Source organism: Hemiscyllium ocellatum, assembly GCF_020745735.1.
Source record: "Hemiscyllium ocellatum isolate sHemOce1 chromosome 15 unlocalized genomic scaffold, sHemOce1.pat.X.cur. SUPER_15_unloc_2, whole genome shotgun sequence".
NCBI classification, from domain to species: Eukaryota; Metazoa; Chordata; class Chondrichthyes; order Orectolobiformes; family Hemiscylliidae; genus Hemiscyllium; species Hemiscyllium ocellatum.
In genome coordinates, this window is record NW_026867456.1 from 231,278 (window position 1) to 238,777 (window position 7,500).

The following is a 7,500-nucleotide window of genomic DNA, read 5'->3' on the forward strand; positions in this document are numbered from 1 at the left end:
AGCGCCTGAGGAGGGACGCCACCCCTCCCCTTTGCGTCAAGAGACCACCCCACCGGCCTCTGACTGATTCTTAGAACGGACGGAAAGAGTCGGGCAAGCCTGTCAAAGCTTTGAGCGAATGTCAAAAGCTTTAGACTTCCGCGAACTCTCCGGCTTGCACTGAGACGCGAGGTCGATGTGCTAAGCACCACGGGGCCCCTTTCGCCTGCAGGTCCCGAGCCGCCAACATGTTCTTCGTATCGTGTTCTCCAATCCTGGGTGACGGGCACCGCAGGGAGGCAGAGCCATCGCACTTGCCGGGTGGCAGAGGAAGGACCGGACTATGTACAATAGCGGCCAACGACTCCCAGAGCCGGTAGTGCGGCGTCTGCTCTCAGCCTAAGAGGCTTCTGGGAGTGCTCAGGCAAGGGTCAGCCTGCACCCTTGCTGGCAGCACCCAGGGGAACCAGGACGCTTGCATCTCTCGCCTTCATTTTCGACACAAGCGCCTGAGGAGGGACGCCACCCCTCCCCTTGCGTCAAGAGACCTCCCCACCGGCCTCTGACTGATTCTTAGAACGGACGGAAAGAGTCGGGCAAGCCTGTCAAAGCTTTGAGCGAATGTCAAAAGCTTTAGACTTCCGCGAACTCTCCGGCTTGCACTGAGACGCGAGGTCGATGTGCTAAGCACCACGGGGCCCCTTTCGCCTGCAGGTCCCGAGCCGCCAACATGTTCTTAGTATCGTGTTCTCCAAACCTGGGTGACGGGCACCGCAGGGAGGCAGAGCCATCGCACTTGCCGGGTGGCAGAGGAAGGACCGGACTATGTACAATAGCGGCCAACGACTCCCAGAGCCGGTAGTGCGGCGTCTGCTCTCAGCCTAAGAGGCTTCTGGGAGTGCTCAGGCAAGGGTCAGCCTGCACCCTTGCTGGCAGCACCCAGGGGAACCAGGACGCTTGCATCTCTCGCCTTCATTTTCGACACAAACGCCTGAGGAGGGAAGCCAACCCTCCGTGTGTCAAGAGACCGTCCCCGCCCCGGCCTCCGACTGATTCTTAGAACGGACGGAAAGAGTCAGGCAAGCCTGTTAAGACTTCCGCGAACTCTCCGGCTTGCACTGAGACGCGAGGTCGATGTGCTCAGCACCACGGGGCCCCTTTCGCCTGCAGGTCCCGAGCCGCCAACATGTTCTAAGTATCGTGTTCTCCAAACCTGGGTGACGGGCACCGCAGGGAGGCAGAGCCATCGCACTTGCCGGGTGGCAGAGGAAGGACCGGACTATGTACAATAGCGGCCAACGACTCCCAGAGCCGGTAGTGCGGCGCCTGCTCTCAGCCTAAGAGGCTTTTGGGAGTGCTCAGGCAAGGGTCAGCCTGCACCCTTGCTGGCAGCACCCAGGGGAACCAGGACGCTTGCATCTCTCGCCTTCATTTTCGACACAAACGCCTGAGGAGGGAAGCCAACCCTCCGTGTGTCAAGAGACCGTCCCCGCCCCGGCCTCCGACTGATTCTTAGAACGGACGGAAAGAGTCAGGCAAGCCTGTTAAGACTTCCGCGAACTCTCCGGCTTGCACTGAGACGCGAGGTCGATGTGCTCAGCACCACGGGGCCCCCTTCGCCTGCAGGTCCCGAGCCGCCAACATGTTCTAAGTATCGTGTTCCCCAAACCTGGGTGACGAGCACCGCAGGGAGGCAGAGCCATCGCACTTGCCGGGTGGCAGAGGAAGGACCGGACTATGTACAATAGCGGCCAACGACTCCCAGAGCCGGTAGTGCGGCGCCTGCTCTCAGCTTAAGAGGCTTTTGGGAGTGCTCAGGCAAGGGTCAGCCTGCACCCTTGCTGGCAGCACCCAGGGGAACCAGGACGCTTGCATCTCTCGCCTTCATTTTCGACACAAACGCCTGAGGAGGGAAGCCAACCCTCCGTGTGTCAAGAGACCGTCCCCGCCCCGGCCTCCGACTGATTCTTAGAACGGACGGAAAGAGTCAGGCAAGCCTGTCAAAGATTTGAGCAGATGTCAAAATCTTTTAAGACTTCCGCGAACTCTCCGGCTTGCACTGAGACCCGAGGTCGATGTGCTCAGCACCACGGGGCCCCTTTCGCCTGCAGGTCCCGAGCCGCCAACATGTTCTAAGTATCGTGTTCCCCAAACCTGGGTGACGAGCACCGCAGGGCGGCAGAGCCATCGCACTTGCCGGGTGGCAGAGGAAGGACCGGACTATGTACAATAGCGGCCAACCACTCCCAGAGCCGGTAGTGCGGCGTGCGAGGTCTGCTCTCAGCGGAAGAGGGTTTTGGGAATGCTCAGGCAAGGGCCAGCCTGCACCCTTCCTGGCCGCTCCCACGGGAACCAGGCTACTTGCAATCCTTTCCCCCAATAGCAAGTGCCTTTTGGAGGGACGGCCGGAGTCAACGTGGGGTTTGCCCGCCCTCCAAAGTGTCAAGAGACCGCCGCACAGGCCTCTGACTGATTCTTAGAACAGGCAGCAAGAGTTGGGTAAGTCTGTCGAAAATTTGACAAAGTGTCAAAAATTAGACTTCCGAGAGCTCTTGGGCATGCACACAGGCCTGTCATTCAAGTGCTCTGCCCGCGGAACCGTTTTTCGGATGCCTTTCAAAGTGGTCCCGCGCCGCCATTTTGTTCTAAAAATCGTGTTCCCAGAAATCTCCGGGTACCCCGCCAACCTCACTGTGTCACAATGTCAAGTGGCACTGAATGGGTCTGAATTTCAAATTCGACTGCTTCGCTCTGGAACTCGAACCCGGCAAAACCGTTTGGATTTTTCCCGGTCCAGACTTCCGCGGCAGACAAAGTTAAAGTTTTCGGGCTGCAGACTCAAAACGACATCTGGCCAACCGCCGGGCTCAATTCGCCCAGTTCCTCCGGCACTTCGGAACTCATGTTCGGCATGAGTTTTTGAATCTTTCCCGATGCTTCGGCATTTTCCTCCGCTGACACTTAGAATATTTTTCACACTTGGCCGAAAATTTTTCTAAGTTTTTCTGGTTACTGATTTCTTCTTTTCGGGCATTTTTCTAAGTTTTCTTGGTTACTCATTTCTCATTTTCAAACATTTTTCTAAGTTTTTCTGGTTACTGATTTCTTCTTTTTGGGCATTTTTCTAAGTTTTCTTGGTTACTCATTTCTCATTTTCAAACATTTTTCTAAGTTTTTCTGGTTACTCATTTCTCATTTTCAAACATTTTTCTAAGTTTTTCTGGTTACTGATTTCTTCTTTTTGGGCATTTTTCTAAGTTTTCTTGGTTACTCATTTCTCATTTTCAAACATTTTTCTAAGTTTTTCTGGTTACTGATTTCTTCTTTTTGGGCATTTTTCTAAGTTTTCTTGGTTACTCATTTCTCATTTTCAAACATTTTTCTAAGTTGTTCTGGTTACTCATTTCTCATTTTCAAACATTTTTCTAAGTTTTTCTGGTTACTGATTTCTTCTTTTTGGGCATTTTTCTAAGTTTTCTTGGTTACTCATTTCTCATTTTCAAACATTTTTCTAAGTTTTTCTGGTTACTGATTTCTTCTTTTTGGGCATTTTTCTAAGTTTTCTTGGTTACTCATTTCTCATTTTCAAACATTTTTCTAAGTTTTTCTGGTTACTCATTTCTCATTTTCAAACATTTTTCTAAGTTTTTCTGGTTACTGATTTCTTCTTTTTGGGCATTTTTCTAAGTTTTCTTGGTTACTCATTTCTCATTTTCAAACATTTTTCTAAGTTTTTCTGGTTACTGATTTCTTCTTTTTGGGCATTTTTCTAAGTTTTCTTGGTTACTCATTTCTCATTTTCAAACATTTTTCTAAGTTTTTCTGGTTACTCATTTCTGCTTTTCCAACGTTTTACTAAGTTTTGCTGGTTACTGAGTTCACACTTTTAAACATTTTCGGGCATTTTTCTACGTTTTTCATGTTACTCATTTAGCACTTTCAGGCACTTTCCTATGCTTTCCTGCTTACTGATTTCACACTTTTAAGCATCTTCGGGCATGTTCCCTAAGTTTTGCAGTTCATTCGTTTGGGACAGTCAGGCAACTTTCCTAAGCTTTCCTGGTAACCGAATTCACATTGTTGAGAACTTTGGAACCCTTCCCTAAGCTGTGCTGGTTACTCACTTTACCTCTTCAGACACTTGCCCCCGTTGTGACAGAGACCACTTCCCGACTCGGGAAATGCACCAAATTCGGCCTGAACTCAGAGGGCAGTCCCCCCTCGAAGGCGTGGAAGTCGGCAGAATCGCCGGGTCAAATCCGGCTGAGCTACCCGGCTTGGAAGCCTCAAAGTCGGTATGAGCTGTCAGGTTCACTCCCATCCCCGTTTGGACCACTTCCCGACTCGGGAAATTCACCAAATTCGGCCTGAACTCAGAGGACAGTCCCCCCTCGAAGGCGTGACAGTCGGCAGAACCGCCGGATCAAATCCGGCTGAGCTACCCGGCCCCGAAGCCTCAAAGTCGGTAAGAGCTGTCAGGTTCTCTCCCATCCCCGTTTGGACCACTTCCCGACTCGGGAAATTCACCAAATTCGGCCTGAACTTATACAACAGTCCCCCCTCGAAGGCGTGACAGTCGGCAGAACCGCCGGATCAAATCCGGTTGAGCTACCCGGCTTGGAAGCCCCAAAGTCGGTAAGAGCTGTCAGGTTCACTCCCATCCCCGTTTGGACCACTTCCCGACTCGGGAAATTCACCAAATTCGGCCTGAACTTATACAACAGTCCCCCCTCGAAGGCGTGACAGTCGCTAGAACCGCCGGATCAAATCCGGTTGAGCTACCCGGCTTGGAAGCCCCAAAGTCGGTAAGAGCTGTCAGGTTCACTCCCATCCCCGTTTGGACCACTTCCCGACTTAGGAAATTCACCAAATTCGGCCTGAACTTAGAGGAGAGTCCCCGCTCGAAGGCGTGGAAGTCGGCAGAATCGCCGGGTCAAATCCGACTGAGCTACCCGGCCCCGAAGCCTCAATGTCGGTAAGAGCTGTCAGGTTCACTCCCATCCCCGTTTGGACCACTTCCCGACTCGGGAAATTCACCAAATTCGGCCTGAACTTAGACAACAGTCCCCCCTCGAAGCCGTGGCAGTCGCTAGAACCGCCGGATCAAATCCGGTTGAGCTACCCGGCTTGGAAGCCCCAAAGTCGGTATGAGCTGTCAGGTTCACTCCCATCCCCGTTTGGACCACTTCCCGACTTAGGAAAATCACCAAATTCGGCCTGAACTCAGAGGGCAGGCCCCCCTCGAAGGCCAGGCATTCGGCAGAACCGCCGGGTCAAATCCGACTGTGCTACCCGGCCCCAAAGCCTCAAAGTTGGTATGAGCAGTTAGGTTCACTCCCATCCCCGTTTGGACCACTTCCCGACTTAGGAAATTCACCAAATTCGGCCTGAACTTAGAGGAGAGTCCCCGCTCGAAGGCGTGGAAGTCGGCAGAATCGCCGGGTCAAATCCGACTGAGCTACCCGGCCCCGAAGCCTCAATGTCGGTAAGAGCTGTCAGGTTCACTCCCATCCCCGTTTGGACCACTTCCCGACTCGGGAAATTCACCAAATTCGGCCTGAACTTAGACAACAGTCCCCCCTCGAAGCCGTGGCAGTCGCTAGAACCGCCGGATCAAATCCGGTTGAGCTACCCGGCTTGGAAGCCCCAAAGTCGGTATGAGCTGTCAGGTTCACTCCCATCCCCGTTTGGACCACTTCCCGACTTAGGAAAATCACCAAATTCGGCCTGAACTCAGAGGGCAGGCCCCCCTCGAAGGCCAGGCATTCGGCAGAACCGCCGGGTCAAATCCGACTGTGCTACCCGGCCCCAAAGCCTCAAAGTTGGTATGAGCAGTTAGGTTCACTCCCAAACCCGTTGGGACCACTTCCCGACTTAGGAAATTCACCAAATTCGGCCTGAACTTAGACAACAGTCCCCCCTCGAAGGCGTGACAGTCGGTAGAACCGCCGGGTCAAATCCGGCTGAGCTACCCGATTTGGAAGCCTTCAACACAAAACCCATCCGGCAATGCCACTCAAAAAGGGCCCAAATTCAGAAACACCCCCTTCAATAGGTACCACTTCCTCGGAGACACTACCGGGACACGCTCCCCTCGGCGAAAATTAAGCCCCCACCACTAACTGAAGCCAACCGCAGCCCCAACTTCAACGGAGAAATCAGTAACCAATTCAAAAATGCACTTGGTTACTGATTTGTACTGCTTCAAAAATATTCTAAGTGTCGCTGGTTACTGATTTGTACTGCTTCAAAAATATTCTAAGTGTCAGTGGTTACTGATTTGTACTGCTCCAAAAATATTCTAAGTGTCAGTGGTTACTGATTTGTACTGCTTCAAAAATATTCTAAGTGTCAGTGGTTACTGATTTGTACTGCTCCAAAAATATTCTAAGTGTCGCTGGTTACTGATTTGTACTGCTTCAAAAATATTCTAAGTGTCAGCGGTTACTGATTTGTACTGCTTCAAAAATATTCTAAGTGTCAGTGGTTACTGATTTGTACTGCTTCAAAAATATTCTAAGTGTCGCTGGTTACTGATTTGTACTGCTTCAAAAATATTCTAAGTGTCAGTGGTTACTGATTTGTACTGCTTCAAAAATATTCTAAGTGTCAGTGGTTACTGATTTGTACTGCTCCAAAAATATTCTAAGTGTCGCTGGTTACTGATTTGTACTGCTTCAAAAATATTCTAAGTGTCAGTGGTTACTGATTTGTACTGCTTCAAAAATATTCTAAGTGTCGCTGGTTACTGATTTGTACTGCTTCAAAAATATTCTAAGTGTCAGTGGTTACTGATTTGTACTGCTTCAAAAATATTCTAAGTGTCGCTGGTTACTGATTTGTACTGCTCCAAAAATATTCTAAGTGTCGCTGGTTACTGATTTGTACTGCTTCAAAAATATTCTAAGTGTCGCTGGTTACTGATTTGTACTGCTCCAAAAATATTCTAAGTGTCGCTGGTTACTGATTTGTACTGCTTCAAAAATATTCTAAGTGTCGCTGGTTACTGATTTGTACTGCTTCAAAAATATTCTAAGTGTCAGTGGTTACTGATTTGTACTGCTTCAAAAATATTCTAAGTGTCGCTGGTTACTGATTTGTACTGAGTCAAAAATATTCTAAGTGGGGCTGGTTACTGATTTGTACTGCTGCAAAAATATTCTAAGTGTCGCTGGTTACTGATTTGTACTGCTTCAAAAATATTCTAAGTGTCAGCGGTTACTGATTTGTACTGCTTCAAAAATATTCTAAGTGTCAGTGGTTACTGATTTGTACTGCTTCAAAAATATTCTAAGTGTCGCTGGTTACTGATTTGTACTGCTTCAAAAATATTCTAAGTGTCAGTGGTTACTGATTTGTACTGCTCCAAAAATATTCTAAGTGTCGCTGGTTACTGATTTGTACTGCTTCAAAAATATTCTAAGTGTCAGCGGTTACTGATTTGTACTGCTTCAAAAATATTCTAAGTGTCAGTGGTTACTGATTTGTACTGCTTCAAAAATATTCTAAGTGTCGCTGGTT